This window comes from Nicotiana sylvestris, chromosome 10 (genome assembly GCF_000393655.2).
Source record: "Nicotiana sylvestris chromosome 10, ASM39365v2, whole genome shotgun sequence".
Lineage (NCBI taxonomy): Eukaryota > Viridiplantae > Streptophyta > Magnoliopsida > Solanales > Solanaceae > Nicotiana > Nicotiana sylvestris.
The window spans coordinates 46,578,512-46,596,582 of record NC_091066.1 but is presented as its reverse complement, the minus strand read 5'-3'; the positions used below and the strand labels follow the sequence as shown (position 1 = coordinate 46,596,582).

Genomic DNA, 18,071 nt, shown 5'->3' with positions numbered 1-18,071 from the left:
CAATGATGACGTATTGTTGACACTTGATGTAGATTCTTCTTGTTTATTGTCTCCCATATTTGACACAAATATTATTTAATAGCTGACGACACAAATCAAGATTATTTCCTTTCTGATGTAGAAGATCAGACTAAGCTGCAACCACAGAGCATACTCAGACAGAACCTTGACTCAGTTACCAAGATAAATCTTTTCTGATGTGGAAGATCAGACTATGCTGCAACCACAGAGCATACTTAGACAGTACCTTGGCTCTGATACCAATTGTTGCGGAAGCCAAATGTATATAGTGTGAATAAGTCACAACTACTATACCAAAAATTATGACAGCCACCAAATAATAAATAAGACAATAAAGCAACAATAAAGGGAACACCAGAATTTACGAGGTTCGGCTAATTTTGCTTACTCCTCGGACACAACCAATATTTTATTTCACTCCAAAATACAAGTGAAATAATACTAAAGAGAGAAGATACAAATACCTTAAACAGATGAGAAGGCAAATGAGAGGTGTATTTAAATCCTAAACATTAAGCCTTTTTTTATAGGGGGAAAATCCCCCCAACTATTGCTAACCCACCGATGTGGGAAGCTGAAATATTTGACATTTCAACATAAGTATGTGCCACTTCACCGAAGTGGACATGAAGATTTCAAACCTTGCATCCTAGATACAGCCTACAGGCCCTTATAAATGCTTAGCCATGTTCACACGGCTAGTTATCAATATTCTCGTTGGCTACCACATAATTTCTGAAAAGTAGCCATAGTTAAAGCCGTATATCTCCTTCCTGATGCTATTTGACCGTCTTATAATGAAATGGTGAAATATTGTGAGATCCACACATGTTGTTTGAGAAATACGCCCTCCAATTCAATTAAGTATCTTACACTTAATTTTTTGGGTATGTTTTCAATAGAATATCTCTTTTCATATTTAGTAAGTTTGTAATTTTAATATCTCTTTTATCTTTGATAACACCCTTATAGATATGCCGTGATATATTTAAGATTAATAGATTTAAAGGATATTTTGAATATGATATACACACCTTTAGTTTATAACGAGATTTAAAATTATTCTTTATATTTTTTAAATTTTGTGTCTGGTCAAACTAAGGCACACAAATGAAATCTAGACACTCTATCTCATTTATGCTGTTCAAACTCAGACGTGATTTCCCACGTTGGCTTATATATGTTGTTTTCTTATAAATAACCTCTAAATCCCTCTCGTATGACTAACAACAGAGAGCTGATCTCTAGTTTAAGAAAATGGCCAGCTCTTCTCTTCAATCCTCAATAGCCAAAAAATATTTTTTTTGTCTTTTCTTTATTTTCCTTATTCATAATTTTCTTCTTTTCCTCTGCACTTAGGAAACACTATTTTAAACTTATTTTTGCAGGCTAGAAGGTAAGGTAGCATTTATAACTGGTGGAGCTAGTGGCATAGGAGCGGCCACAACTAGGCTATTTGTTCAACATGGTGCAAAAGTTATAATTGCAGACATTCAGGACAGCCTCGGAACTTCCTTAGTACAAGAGATTGGCACGGAAAAGGCAATCTTTATCCATTGCAATGTCGCAATTGAATCGGATGTTCAAAATGCAGTAGATGCAACAATTGATAAGTTTGATAAGCTCGACATAATGTTCAGTAACGCTGGTGTATTGGGTAAGCCAATTTCCAGCATCTTAGAGGTAGATTACGACATAATTAAGACCGTGTTCGATGTAAACATTGTTGGCGCCTTCTTTTGCGCTAAACATGCTGCTAGAGTGATGATTCCGGTAAAGAAAGGTTCCATTATATTCACAGCAAGTGCTACGACAGTGGTCTCTGGTCTTACTCCGCACGCATATACAACATCAAAGTGTGCAGTTTTGGGGCTCTCCAAGAACATTGGAGTTGAATTAGGGAAGTATGGAATAAAAGTTAACTGTGTCTCTCCTCATTAAGTTGGCACACCACTTGCGTTAAATGGGCTTGGAATAGCTGATAAACAAATGGCGGACAAATTGTTTGCAGAAGCAGGAAATTTGAAAGGAGCATTATTATATGAAGAGGAGGTGGCAAAAACACTGCTATATTTTGTTAGTAAACAGTATTTGTAAACTAATTCTGGAAAAACAAAGCAGAATAATATATAAACAATTTACTAACAAGCTTAAGGAATTTAATCACCTTCTAGTATCGAAGGTTATGGATTATTTCCTCCTAGGATAGAACAAATTACACACTGGTGTAGTGGTACTTCAAACCCCAGTGTTTCAGCGAACACAAAGTTCGATAGCAAATTACACTTACTGTTGCTTTCTTTGAAGTTAAAATATGCAGAAGAAAGGAGAAGAACTCAAAAAATTCGTATGGAAATTCTGAGCAGAATAGACTTGTATTTTTAGCCAAAGTTGGGCTGAAATCTGAAGAGGTGCAACTCTTCAGAATGGCTGTTTATGCAAAACGGCCACATCATAAATGTCATAACATAAATGGCTATTTACTCAACAATAAAGAGAGAAAATTGAAGAGGGTAGTTTAATTTTCAGTTACATAACTGAAAAATGGATTGGATTTAATATTAATATTTATTTTAATATTAATATTCTGTTATTAAAATAAATATTTAATAACATTTCTGTTACTATTTTACTATTAACAAATAAATTTAGTCCAAAAAATTAATCAATCAATCATTTGACCAAATCCGAAGACGAAGCCGAAGCCGAGCGACGACGACGACGACGCGAGGCTTGCCTTCTTCTCAACTCTTTAAGAGTTAGAAGAAGAGCAATTGCTTATATACCCATAAAAAATATCTTCCTCTTCCAATATGGGACAATGTCCCTTTGCCAAGGGGGAAACCTAAAATTTCATTTCCCTCCATTTCTCATCACCCTATTTTAAGCATATCATATACTTACAATCCCAACAATTTCCCACATGAATGGGGAATGTCTATATCACAGAAATATGCACGAAAAACTGTGTGATTCGCAAGCAAGGATTAATTGCATCTAGATAAGTAGGTTTCCTTTTGAACTTTCCGTAGTGAACTTATGTCGGATATACTCGGTTAATCGGTAGATTTGATATCTTTGAACCGTCAAACTTTGGTGTATACCTAGGCAACCATAAGTCACACGACCAACTTTTAACCGTCTTTGGTTCTCATTGTTGTGTTTATTTCAGCCATGAACACCGCCTGGTTTCATAAGTGCGTAGAGAACTGGCCTTACAAAGTTCTCCTTGAAGCGGCGAACACTTCACACTTACATAGGTGATTCCTAAATGTATCATCCCGTAGATACACTATTTGATATACCCCGTATCAAATTTAAAAATTATTAAAAAGCTTTAATGTTTTATCCTTGGTACTGAACATTGTCTCATCACGAGAATGGACCAAAAGTTTAGTTGACAATGTTGAACCATCATTAATGACTTTCTTTGATCTCCTTGAACCTAGATCTTGGGATCTCTAATCTTCTAGGTAGAGTTACCGCCACTATGACTTGTTCTCGGCCACAGCCCCATTCTCCTTGATGATTTCTCACTACCTCTCTAGTTAGGCCTTTTGTAAGTGGATCCGACACATTATCACTTGGCTTTACATAATCAATCGTGATAATTCCTCTAGAGAGTAATTGCCTAATGGTTTTATGTCTTCGTTGTATTTGACGAGATTTACCGTTATACATAACGCTCCCAGCCCTTCCAATTGTCGCTTGACTATCGCAATGTATGCATATTGGTGCCAACAGTTTGGGCCAAAATGGAATATCTTTCAAGAAATTCCGAAGCCATTCAGCTTCTTCACCAGCTTTATCTAAGGCTATGAATTCAGCCTCCATTGTAGAGCGGGCAATACAAGTTTGTTTGGACGATTTCCAAGATACCTCTCCTCCATCAATAGTGAATACATATCCACTTGTGGACTTGGAATCAGTTGATCCGGTGATCCAATTTGCATCATAGTATTCCTCAATGACCGCAGGATATTTACTGTAGTGCAAAGCAAAGTCCTAGGTATGTACTAAATACCCCAAAGCTCGTTTCATGGCCATCCAATGAGATTGACCTGGATTGCTCGTATATCGACTCAATTTTCTTATAGCACAAGTTATATCTAGTCGTGTATAATTCATGATGTACATTAAGCAACCCAACGCACGAGCATAATCCAATTATGATATGCTTTGGCCTTTGTTCTTTGCTAATGCAAGATTCACGTCAATTGGAGTCTTTGCAACTTTAAAGCATAAGTGCTTGGATTTTTCAAGTACAGTCTTAATATAATGAGATTGTGACGATGTCAGAGCTTGAGAAGTCTTATAGATCTTAATTCCCAAAATTAAATCAGCAACTCCCAAGTCTTTCATATCAAATTTGCCAGTTAGCATGTGCTTAGTCGCATTTATGTTGGCAATGTCATTACTCATTATCAGCATATCATCCACATATAAGCAAACAATGACTATGTGATTTTGAACATTTTTAATATACATACATTTATCACATTCATTTATTTTAAAACCATTTGACAATATTGTTTGGTCAAATTTCGCATGCCATTGTTTGGGTGCTTGTTTTAGTCCGTAAAGGGACTTAACAAGTCTACATACCTTTTTTCTTTACCTGGAACTATGGTTGTCCAACGGGACGGGATGGGACGGGACAGGACGACATTTAAGCGGGATGGTGGCGGGACGGGACGAAATGACACGGGAAAAATGGGATGAAACGTTCGTCTCATCCCGTCCCGCTAACAAACGGGATGGGACGGGACGGGTTCGTGGGCCTTAAGTGTATTTTTTTTAAAAAAAAAAATGTCTAGTTTTTTGAAAATTACTATGTTTTTAAAGTTTGCAACGGCTAGATTTTTGACTTATTTAATAAACTTAAATGTTACTATGTTAAAATAAAAATTAGAAAACTAAGTAAAGAATTATAAAATATTAAAACAAAAGACTTGTAATGAAATATTCTAGTAATTGTAAATTTATAATAGAGTTATAATTTATTTAATATAATTTCAAAGTATTAACTATTAAGTAACTAAGACAATTCATAAATAAAATTCAACGCTTAGAGCCTTTTATTTTATTAATAGAACTTTCAAATCTCAAATACAAATATAATTCTTTTGAAGAGCACCTAATCTACGCAGCCACCTTCTAGGAAGGGTTCTGTTTGAACTAGGCCTCTTAGTAGCCAATTACAAATTATCATACTAATATTTGTAAGCTCTTGTATAGCTTCTTTGTAACTTATCAATAATATCTCTCAGACATTCTGCTGGAATTGGCAATGTTGATTGATGCTCCATGAGCTCCATGTCGTCATCGCTCCCAGTGGTTAGTATCTCATTGTATTCTTTTTCTTCCCTAGTGGTTAATTTTTCAAAACTAAGATTTCTTCTTTCTGCATTAATCCAATCTTTGAATAATACGGAAATCTCTAGACTGTCCTCCGCTAATGAATGTCCATGATCTCCAATTTGAAATCTTGACGCGCTTAAAACACTCTCCGATGCTACTGATGATGCTTGAATAGCCAGGATATCTCGGGCCATAATTGAAAGTGTTGGAAAAGCCTTGCCACGCTCCCTCCACCATGACAAAAGTTGTCCCTTGCCTTCTTCGTCTTTAATATTTTCCAATCCTTGATTAAGATAAGAATCAAGTTCATCATCAATAGAGGAATCAAAACCTGTTATATCATCCATATCTTCCCATAAAACTTCTGCTCTAGACTTAGAAGTAGAAGGAGCAGTTTCGCAACCAGTTGTATCCATAGATTTATATTTATCAAATATTGATCTAGCATAAGAATATATGCTAGCTTGGCAATTTTCGAGAGATAGTTGTTCATTTTCTTGAATTTCTAAATTCTCATAAATTTTACGAACAAGTCCCTTTGCACCTCTTAGTTTTAAAGATGGGTTAAGTAGAGTAGAAATTAAATAAACTTCGGGAATAAGGAAAAATGGCCGGTGCATAAGTTGGATTTATTTTATACTTACCAAATACAACCGAAATTCCACAAATATACCATAATATTTGTGTAACAGTAGGATAATATATACCAAAGAATTATTTTGTAGCATAATAAATTTTTTCTAAAAATTTAGTAATCTCTCTAATCTCATCCCAATCAGAATCAGCAATTTGATCAACAGGGTGAGCATTATGCATATTAAATACTTTTTGGATAGGCACCTGATAATCATAAGCAACTTTAAGCATTTCATAAGTAGAATTCCACCTAGTACAAACATTTTTTGGAACTTTTCTAAATGGAAGGCTAGCACTAGCATATTGTTGAGCAAATTCACGAATTCTACTTTGTTTATGAGCACGAAAAATATAGCCACAAGCATGTTGTATTTTACTACAAGCATCAGAAAATAAATTAAGACCATCTTTTACAACCAAGTTAAAAATATGGCATGCACATCTAACATGAAAAATTGTTGGATTAATTAGACAAAGTCTAGATTTTAAGCTATTTGTTGCGGTTGTGTTAGAAGAAGCATTATCTAAGGTGATAGTTAAAACTTTATTAATGAGTTCATAAAAATCAAGTATTTGTAGAACAGTAGTTGCAATATATGCTCCAGTATGTTTTGAATCAATAAATTTATAACCAATAATATGTTTTTGCAAGTTCTAGTGATATCAATCCAATGACATGTAACAGTTCAATAATTACAACCATTAGGACTACGACCTATATCAGATGTGATAGACACTTTACAATCTAAGTGAAAAAAATACACAACGAATATACTGAAGATATTCGGTTTGAAATTTAAGAACATCATTTCTAACCGTGGTCTTAGGAAAACCTTGAAAAGCAGGGTTATAAGTTTCTTGTATATAATGCACAAAAGCAGGGTGAGAAGGGAAAGTAAAAGGTAAGCCACAGACAGCCACCATTTTTGCTAAGTTCTCACAATCTCTATCTTTGTTATATTTGCGTAAAATATGACCAGAAGCAGGGTCAAGTTGTTGTTGAATTTGATTAGAACCACATCCACTAGGAGTGTCAGTACTGATGGTAGGATCTATAATTTTTTCGGTTTCTATGTTAGCTTGTATCCATAAAGATTTGTGATCCCTTATTAAGTGTCTACTTAAACCACCCAGCCCCACCACTTGTTATGTGTGCAAATACTTGCTTACATTCTTCACATATAGCACGATGATTGACTTTATCATGTTTAAAAAAAATTCATACAAGTGATGTTTTGGGACGTTCAGCCTTAGGCTTACCCCTTACAAGGGTATAGGGGGTAAAGCTCCAGACTGAGATTGACTCTGAGTTGGAGCTTGTGTTGCGGGACTAGTGGGTGTTTCATCTAATTCTTCTTCCTCATTTTCTTCATCCTCAAAAAAATATCATTGTCAAATTGTCTTTGTAAAGTTTCATGATCTAATTGTTCTCCGACATGAACATCATAAAATGTGGGGGGTTGGGAAATGAAGTTTCATCAACATGAGTCATTTCATCAATATGCTTTCTAATTCTAGGTCTAGGAGAAGGGTTAGGATTAGGATTACTACTATTTTCACCTTTACTATTTTTTTACTGCTTTTTTTACAAATACCAAATACATTTTTAGGTGCCATAATTTAAATATGAAATTAAATTAAAAAAGCTAACACAAATATTAAACACACAAATGAAATACAAAAATATAACACATAAAGTAAACACAAAAATTAAGCACTAAAATGATATGCAAAAATTATATATTAAAATTAGGAGATGGAACGAGTGCACCGTGATTAAATATTGAAACTTGAAGAAATTGCCCAAAACATTGCTCCAAATACTTGACGAATTAATTTGAAGCTTGAAAGTTGCTCCAAAAAATTTGCCCAAATACTTGAAAGTTGAAACTTAAAAGTTATCACTTGATAGTTGATAGTTGATACTTGATAGTAACAAAATTGAGAGAATAATATAGAATATAGATAAAATATTAGAGTGTAAGAGATTTGAGAGAGAAGATTGATTTTTTGTGGGAAAAAATGAAGAAGAATGGGGGGTATTTATAGTAGAAAATAGGGCCAAAGTATAATTTAATAAACTTAGAGGTTATATTAAAAGTTTGAGGGGTTAGGGGTGTTTCGGGGGGGGTTTTGGGGGGTGTAGGGGCTGTTTGGACCATTGGCAACGGCTATTTTTGCAATTTAAGCCGTTGCCCAATGATTAGTTTTTAAAAAAAAACTGGCGGGACGAGACGGGACGGGACGAAATGGGATGGGACAAACGGGACGAAATGGTCGTCCCGTCCCATCCGGTGTCTCGTTTAACATTGGCCCATCCCTTTTAACTTGAAGCGGGACGAGACGCGGGACGGGACGTCCCGTCCCGTTGGACAGCCATACTTGGAACCACAATCCCTTCAGGTTGTTCCATGTAAATTTTTTCCTTCAACTCTCCATTTAAGAAGGCTGTCTTAACATCCATTTGATGAATTTCAAGACCATAAACTGCAGCTAACGGTACTAACGTTCGTATGGACGTAATTCTTGTAATTGGAGAGTATGTATCGAAATAGTCAAGACCTTCTCATTGTCTATACCCTTTGACCACAAGTCTTGCCTTAAATTTGTCAATACTGTCATCATCTTTCATTTTCCTCTTAAAGATCAATTTAGAACCCAACGGTTTATTTCCAGGAGGAAGATCAATCAATTCCCATATATGGTTGTTCAGTATGGATTCTATATCATTATTGACTGCCTCTTTCCAAAACAATGATTCTGAAGAAGACATAGCTTCTTTAAATGTTTGAGGCTCATTTTTCAATAAGAAAGTCACAAAATCTGGTCCAAATGATGTAGACGTTATTTGACGTTTACTACATCTTGGATCCTCCTGGTTAAGTGTACTTTCTTTTGTTTCTTCCCGAGGTCGTTTAGATCCTTCACCAATCAATTCACATTCCTTTTTTATACGGATATATATTTTCATAGAACTCAGCATTATCTGATTCTATAACCGTATTATTATGAATGTCAGGATTTTCTAATTTATGAACTAGAAATCGATATGCTTTACTATTAGTCGCATATTCTATGAAAACACAATCTATGGTTTTCGGTCCTATTTTTACCCTTTTGGGTTTAGGAACTTGCACTTTTGCCAAACACCCGCACACTTTAAAATAATTCAAGTTGGGTTTCCTTCCTTTCCATTTTTCATATGGAATGGATTGTGTTTTGCTATGGGGTACTCGATTTAGTATTCGGCTAGCCGTAAGAACGTTTCCCCCACAAGTTCTGTGGCAAACCAGAACTTATCAATAATGCGTTCATCATCTCCTTTAATGAACGATTCTTACTTTCTGCAATCCCATTGGATTGGGGTGTGTAAAGGGTCATTGTTTGATGAATAATTCCATCTTCTAAACATATTTGTTCAAAAGGAGATTCATATTCACCACCCTATCACTTCTTATCATTTTGAATTTCTTGTTAAGCTGCGTTTCAACTTCATTTTTGTATTTCTTGAATGCATTTATTGTTTTATTTTTACTATTAAGTAAGTAAACATAGAAATATCGAGTACTATCGTCAATAAAAGTTATGAAATACTTCTTTCCACCGCGAGATTGTATTGACTTCATATTGCAAATATCTATGTGAATTAAGTCTAAAGGATCTGAATTCTTTTCAACTGACTTATAAGGATGTTTAACATACTTAGATTCCACACATATTTGATATTTTGATTTGTCGCATTCAAATTTAGGCAATACTTCCAAATTAATCATTTTCCGCAAGGTCTTATATTTAACATGACCCAAACGTATATGCCATAATTCATTTGACTCAAGCAAGTAAGACGAAACTAAAATTTTATTATTATTTTCAACAACCATTACATTCAGCTTGAAAAGGCCCTCAGTGAGGTAACATTTTCCTACAAACATTTCGTTCTTACTTATTACAACCTTATCAGAAACAAAAACACATTTAAAACCATTTTTAACAAGAAGTCCAGTAGAGACTAAATTCTTCCTAATCTCAGGAAAATGAAGGACGTTGTTCAAAGGCACCACTTTGCCGGAAGTCATTTTGAGAAATATCTTCCCACATCCTTCAATCTTGGCCTTTGCAGCATTTCTCATAGAAAGCGTCTCATCGGGTCCAACAGGAGCATAAATAGCAAAAGCTTCTCTAATAGCACAAACATGGCGAGTGGCTCCAGAATCAATCCACCACTCTTTAGGATTGCCCGCCAAGTTGCATTCGGAAAGCATGGCACATAAGTTATCAACATCATCATGCTTTTCAACCATGTTTGCTTGACCCTTCTTCTTGTCTTTCTTCGGAGCACGACACTCCGTAGATTTGTGTCCGATTTTTCCACAATTGTAGCAATTTCCACTGAACCGCTTCTTGCTTGGGTTGTATTTCGATCCAGAAGCCTTCTTCCTCTTTTTGTTCTCTTCAACAATATTTTCTCCCATTATTTTTGAGTTTCCACGGCCTCTCTTTTCAGCAGCTTTGTTGTCCTCTTTGATTCTCAACCGAACAATGAGATCCTCAAAGGATATCTCCTTGCGCTTGTGTTTCAAGTAGTTGTCACGGCCCTAAACCCAGACCCGGTCGTGATGGAGCCTCTCGTGAAGACAAGGCCAACTGACACATTCCCAATTCATTTTAAGTAATTAAAATAATACAAATTAAGTCTTTAACATAATAATAATCCCAAAATAAGGTGAAACAGTACAATATCAGAATAAATATAGCCCAATATCGGGGTGTCACCAGTCATGAGCATCTACTAACTGATTAAAAATAGGAAGGGTCTACATAGTCTACTATAGAACTAAAACAAGAGAAAATAAGATAGAGGGAGAAGCACTGGGCTGCGAACGCCGAGCAGCTACCTAGTGAATCTCCGAATCCGCCTGAGCTGGAAGAATCAACACTCGCTAGCGGGACCTGAAGCACCTGAATCTACACATAAGGTGCAGGGAGTAAAGTGAGTACTCCAACTCAGTGAGTAATAACAATAAATGAAGGCTGGGCAATAAGAAAACATATAAATTCACGTCAACACGCTATAAAGAAGAAGTATAAAACCAGTAAAGCAATGAAACAGTGAAAACATATAAAGACGCCTTAGTTCAGAATAAGCTTCTTTAAAAATACCTTTTTAATAGTTAAACAATTAAATGAAAAGTAGCTAGAACAGATAAACACATAAAAATCCGCCCCTCAGGCACAATGTCAACAGAATTCGCCCCTCGGGCAATATCATGGAACAACACCAACCTCTCGGACTATATCTCATATCACAATGGGTACCCGCGCTCACTGGGGGTGTACATACTCCGGGAGGGGCCCCTTATGGCCCAAGCACAATATCAAACCATCTCGTGGCAGAATCAATAGGCTCTCGGCCTCATATCAACAAGCCACCTCATGACGTACAATCTCAAGCCCTCGGCCTCATAATCATAATCAGTGTATCACTGTTGCGGCGGGCAGCCCGATCCAAAGTATCCTCACAATACAGGCCCTCGACCTTACTCAGTCAGAATCTCATAAGCCACTGGAGCAATAGTTAAACATGATGCTCAGCTCAAATTATCATTTGGAATATCATTTAATGTGTTAAAATAGAGTAAACATGGCTGAGTTATGAAAACAGTAGAATATAGCATGACTGAGTACAAGTATAAAGTGAAAACAGTGAGAAAATATCAGTAAAAATCCTATAAGGGTCCAAATAGTTGGCACGAGGCCCAAATATGCTATTCAGCCCAAAATATGATGATAGCAAACAGTTTTCAATCAAATGCGTGGTAAAACAGTCATTTGGGATGGACTAAGTCACAATCCCCAATGGTGCACGACCCCACGCTCGTCACCTAGCGTGTGCGTAACCTCAATCTAGCACAACGATGTGAAATCTAGGGTTTCATACCCTTAAGACAATATTTACAATCATTACTCACCTCTATCCGGTCCAAATCTCTAGCTCGCGATGCCTTTGCCTCTCGAATCGGCCTCCGGATGCTCCAAATCTAACCAAAATCAGTGAAAAATCATCAAAACATGCTAAGGAGATAAAGCCCACTCGAAAGAAATCAAATTACAACACAAATCCCGAAATTGGCCAAACTCGACCCCGAGATCACGTCTCGGATTTCGATAAAAATTACATCAATAGACTCCTTATCACCTTCCGAGTTCATTCATATCAAAATCACCAAAATCTAACTTCAAATGATCCCTCAAATCCCTAATTTTAGATCTTCAATTACAAGCCCTAGTTCTTCAATATTAGGCTTAAATTCCATGATTAATTAGGTAGAAATCACATTAGGATCAAGTATTAAGTCCATAAATCTTATCTCCAAGTGTTCCCCCTTGAATCCCTCTTCAATCCTCTTCAAAAAGCTTCAAAATCGCCCAAAAATGGTGAAAGTTAGCCCAAAAATCACGGACAATGGCTATTTAAGCATTCTGCCCAGGCATTCAAATCCTTCTTCGCGAACGCGGTCAAAGTCTTGCATTCGCGAAGCACAAACTTAAGTTGACCAATTTTTCCTCCTTTGCGAACGTGTCTGGCCTCTCGCGAATGCAATGCTTCCTGACTCCAACCTTCGCGAACACGGCTCCCCTTCTCGCGAACGTGTAGCTCAATGGCCTATCCCTTCGCGAATGCAGAACCTCCCTCGCAAACGCGAAGGCCAAATCTTAAGCCTTACCTGCTAACCCTTCGCGAACGCGAAGGCCAATTGTCTACAACATATACAACAATTTTTTTGCAATCTTTCACAACATGAAATGGTTCGCTTAACCACTCGAAACTCACCTGAGGCCCTCGGGAACTCAACCAAACATGTCAACATATCCCATAACATCATTCAAACTTGTTCCAACCTTCGGAACGCTCAAAACAACATCAAAACACTAAATTTGCATCGGATTCAAGCCTAAGAATTCCAAAATTTTCCAAATTCCCCTTTCGATCAAAAAGTCTATCAAACCATGTTCGAATGACATGAAATTTTGCACAGACATCCCAAATGACACTATGGACCTACTACAACTTCCGGAATTCTATTCCTGCCCCTATATCAAAATCTCACCTATCAATTGGAAAGCGCCAAAATTCCAATTTTACCAATTCAAGCCTAAATCTACTTTGGACCTCTAAAAGACATTCCAATCACGCTCCTAAGTCCTAAATCATCTCCTGAAGCTATTTGAACCATTGAAACTCACATTCGAGCCCTTTAATACATAAGTCAATATCTGATTGACTTTTCCAACTTAAGCTTCCTCAAAAGAGACTAAGTGTCTCAAACCTTACCAAAACCTCTCTGAACCCAAAACAACCAACCCGGTAACACAAAATACATATGAACAAGTCAATAAGAAGCAGAAATGGGGGAAACAGAGCGGTAACTCATGAAACGACCGGCCGGGTTGTTATAGTAGTTTTTGAAGTCCTTCCACAAAGGAGGCAACTTCTCAATTATCACTGCTACTTGGAATGCTTCATTGATGACAAGACCTTCAATGAAATTTTTGTTAGTAAAAATACTAAGATTACTACTTTCAACATCAGTATTAATTTGATCTATACCTTCAGTAAGGAGATCGTGAATAATCACTTACAATTCCTGGACTTGAGTAATAACAAACTTGCTATCTACCATTTTGTAGTCCAAAAACTTTGCAGCAACGAACTTTTTCAACCCGACATCTTCGGTTTTGTATTTCTTTTCAAGTGCAGTCCACAATTCTTTTGACGTTTCCACGCCACTGTAGATGTTATACAAAGCATCCTCCAGCCCGCTTAGAATATAATTCTTGCACAAAAAATCTGAATGTTTCCACGCCTCAATCACGAGAAAGTATTCAGTTTCTGGAGTTTCATCGGACAGCACAAGAACATCTTCCTTGATGAACTTCTAGAGACTTAGAGTAGTCAAATATAAGAACATCTTTTACTACCAGTGCTTGAAATCAATCCCGGAAAATTTTTCGGGTTTCTCCACCGGTGCTAATGCTGCCGGCGTTGTTCGGCTTGTTGAGGTATTGACAGTCACCATTGGAACAGCTTGGTTCACATCATCATTAGTCATTTCTGTAAAAGAATGACACAAGTGTTAAAATCATGTAGATTTTAATCTCCAATAGAGTACAAAACCACAAAGGTTTTACTCTCCAGAAACAGTGAGTACAAATACAGAAAATAAATTAATTTTCTTAAGTAAATACTGTGAATTCAGTGGGCTCGAATTGGTTTTTTGTTATTTCGTTTACATCAGAATAATATATAAACAGTTTACTAACAAACTTAAGGAATTTAATCCCCTGCTAGTACCCAAGGTTATGGATTATTTCCTTCCATGATAGAACGAATTACATACTGGTGTAGTGGTACTTCAAACCCCAGTATTTTAGCGAACACAAAGTTCGGTAGCAAATCACACTTACTGTTGCTTTCTTTGAAGTTAAAATATGCAGAAGAAAGGAGAAGAACTCAGAAAATTCGTACGGAAATTCTGAGCAGAATAGACTTGTATTTATAGCCAATTTACTCAACAATAAAGAGGAAAAATAAAGAGGAAAAATTGAAGAGGGTAGTTTAATTTTCAGTTACACAACTGAAAAACGGATTTGATATAATATTAATATTTATTTTAATATTAATATTCTATTATTAAAACAAATATTTAATAACATTTCTGTTAATATTTTACAATTAACAAATCCGAAGCCGAGCGAGCGACGACGACGACGACGCGAGGCTTGCCTTCTTCTCAACTCTTTAAGAGCTAGAAGAAGAGCAATTGCTTATATACCCATAAAAAAACTCTTCCTCTTCCAATATGGGACAATGTCCCTTTGTCAAGGGGAAAACTTAAAATTTCACTTAAAAATTTCATTTCCCTTCATTTCTCATTCACGCTATTTTAAGCATAACATATACTTACAATCCCAACATATTTGGCAAGTGATGATTCCAAATATGTAAGTGGAATAAATTTAGTTCTTGACGGTGGTTTTAGCACCACAAATGTGGGTTTAGCCTACAACAAATTGTTCCCATCTACTACTCATCAGAGCACCAATAATTAAAACAGTGAACCTATTTGCTTGGAGGAGGAGGAAGGGATCTGGTAAAAGCAATGCTTATTAAATCAAGTGGGATTATAAATAATTAAAGACAAGACAATCTTATATATATATATATATGTTGTATTCAAATGATGTTGATCAGATCATTTGATTGATCAAACTATATATCCAATATGGAAATTATGAATTCAATAACAGTAAAGCAAGGATTATTAAGGAGACGATCTAGTTGGGATTAAGTCTTATTCTTTGCTCGTGCACTTACATTAGATTGGGTGTTAATTCTTTAGGAGTGTTATAGCTTGTTTAGATATTTGTATGCCGATATTTTATGTAGAGATGTGAATTGAACACACTTTTTCTTTTTTACTAGTTGTTAGTGAAGTGTTTAATGAATAGAGTTGGCATCTCTACTTGCATCGATTTAATATCTCGGCCTCCTACTTCATGAAGATTCATTGAGACACTTAACTTGTTTGAATATACTCTTTTAAACACCTTCCAACCCTGCATGTATCTTAATCTATCATACGTGAATGACACATTAGATCCACTAGTTGCAACGTCATAATCAATTTCAGCAATTACAAATTTGATTAAAAAATTAAAATCAGAAAAAGAAAATAAAAATGAAAAAATATTCCTACATCATTCTCTTTGGTCCTTGAAACTCATGACATAGAAAGATATACGCACAACTCGCAAGTACAAATTCTTCATAAGCCATTTTGAATCAAAACCCACAAAGAGGATCCAAAAATGATTCCAAAATTACAGGAAGATGGAGGACTTCAAATAGAATAACATATTGAGTTTTTTTTGTTCTTTGGAATATATAGAATAGTCAATCAAATCCCAAAACTCATCCAAAATACAAAAAAATTGAAGGATTAGAATCCAATTAGACAATCAATTTTCTTTTTAGAATATATATATAATTCTGGAGACCTCGAGAATGATGTCATCCCCGTGACGTAAGCGATCGAGGTGATCAAAACGTCTCGTCGGTACAGTTCCCCAAATCATTAATGTATGTTAGTGGGTGGTCGGCCACTAACGCCTCCGAACCGTCGCAGTGAGTCTATAAATACCGGCTTCTTGGTTGAATCAAAAACTTTACTTTCACCTTCACCAAGTTTTCTAAGTCTCTTCCTCTCTCCATCTCTTAATAAATAACGTAACTCTAACATTTTTTTTTCCAATGCTATTGGTCAAGTGTTTTTATTTAAAAAGAAAATAATTGGTGATGTTACTTCATTCTAGGGGTGTACAAAGAAAACTGACAAACCACATCAACCCGATAATTCGAGTCAAACCGAGAAAAAAAACCCTGACAATGATTTGGTTTGATTTGGTTTGGTGTTGGAAAAAAAAACCCGACCATAATTGGTTTGGTTTGGCTTTAACTAAAGAAAGTCAAACCGAAACCAAATCAACCTGACATTACATATATAGAAATTTTAGATATATTTAATATATAAATATACTTATTGTAATGTAATTTATAAATATTTCTTAAAAAATTTCATAATTTTATCTTTTAAGGTATTATTTCTGTAACGTCCCAATCAGTCGTTTTGAGATTTAGCGTGTTCTTCGGCGGTTTGAGGCCATCAACAGCTTCACTTTAGGTATTATGACTTGTACGCATCGTCGGAATTGAATTTCGGGAAGTTCGGAGTTGATTTGGAAAGAGAATTCTCATTTAGGAAGCTTTAAGTTGAAAGAATGGACTAAGATTGGATTTTTGAGTAAACAACCTCGGAATCGGGATTCGAAGGTTCTAGCAGGTTTGTATGATGATTACGGACTCGAGCGTATGTCCGGACTGGATTTTGGAAGAACGGGAACCTTTCAGCGCATATTGTGGAAGTTAGCATTTTGGAAGAATCTCATAAGTTTTGGTTGAAGTGCATTTCAGTGTTATCAATGTCCGTTTGGGATTCCAAGCCAGGAAATAGCTCTGTATGGTGATTCTGGTATTGGAAGCGTGATCAGAAGTGAATTCGGAGATCCGTAGGTCATTTTGAAGTTTGAAGGTTTTTGAGAAGTTTGACCGAGAGTTTGAGTTTTGATATCGGGGCTAGATTCTAATTTCAAAAGTTGGAGCAGGTCCGTAATGTCGAATATGACTTGTGTGCAAAATTTGAGGTCAATCAGACGTGATTTGACAGGTTTCGGCATCAAATGTAGAAGTTTAAAATTTCAAAGTTCATAAAGTTTTAATTGGAGTACGATTCATGATTTCGACGTTGTTAGATGTGATTTGAGACCTCGAGCGAGTTCGTATCATATTTTGGGACATATTGGTATAATTGGTTAAGGTCCTGAGGGCCTCGGGTGGATTTCGGAAGGTTAACGGAATGAATTTCGGACCAAAAAGTTGCTCAAATTTTCTACAGAAAGTTGTTTTGACTGCAACTAGCGCAATCGCAGGGCTGAATTTGGAAGCTCATATCTCGAAATCTATAAGGAATCTGAAAATTTTGAAAACATAAAGTTGTTTCTCTTGTATTCTAGTTTCTAGAAAGTTAAACCATTCATCATTTGGACATTTTATCAGAAAGTTATGATCGATTGAAGATTGCCGGTAGAGCAGTTTCAACAGAATTTTCTGATGCATGGAGCAGACTTTAGAAGCTTATATCTCAGAATATATAAAGTGTTATATGTTGTGCAACCTATAAAATGAAATATCTTCGAGTCTAGTTTCTAAATCTACAAACCGTTTGTCATTTGGATATTTCCACAAGGAGTTATGGTCATTTTAGCAGAAGGTATACAACAGGGGGAAATTGTAATAAGATGTACAACATGCACAGCGCAAGGTACAACTCGATGAAGGCTGGGCAGATTGTTTTAAACACGAGTTTTGGCCCATTTCTTTCATTTCTTTCATTTGGCTTGGACGATTTTGGAGAGCTCAAGGAGGGATTTTCACC

General features: G+C 36.0%; 1 pseudogene; it reads left to right on the top strand.

The window, feature by feature from the left end:
• Nucleotides 1-1,278: 1,278 nt before the first annotated feature.
• On the top strand, nucleotides 1,279-15,129 carry LOC104224794 (short chain aldehyde dehydrogenase 1-like; annotated as a pseudogene).
• Nucleotides 15,130-18,071: the final 2,942 nt, after the last annotated feature.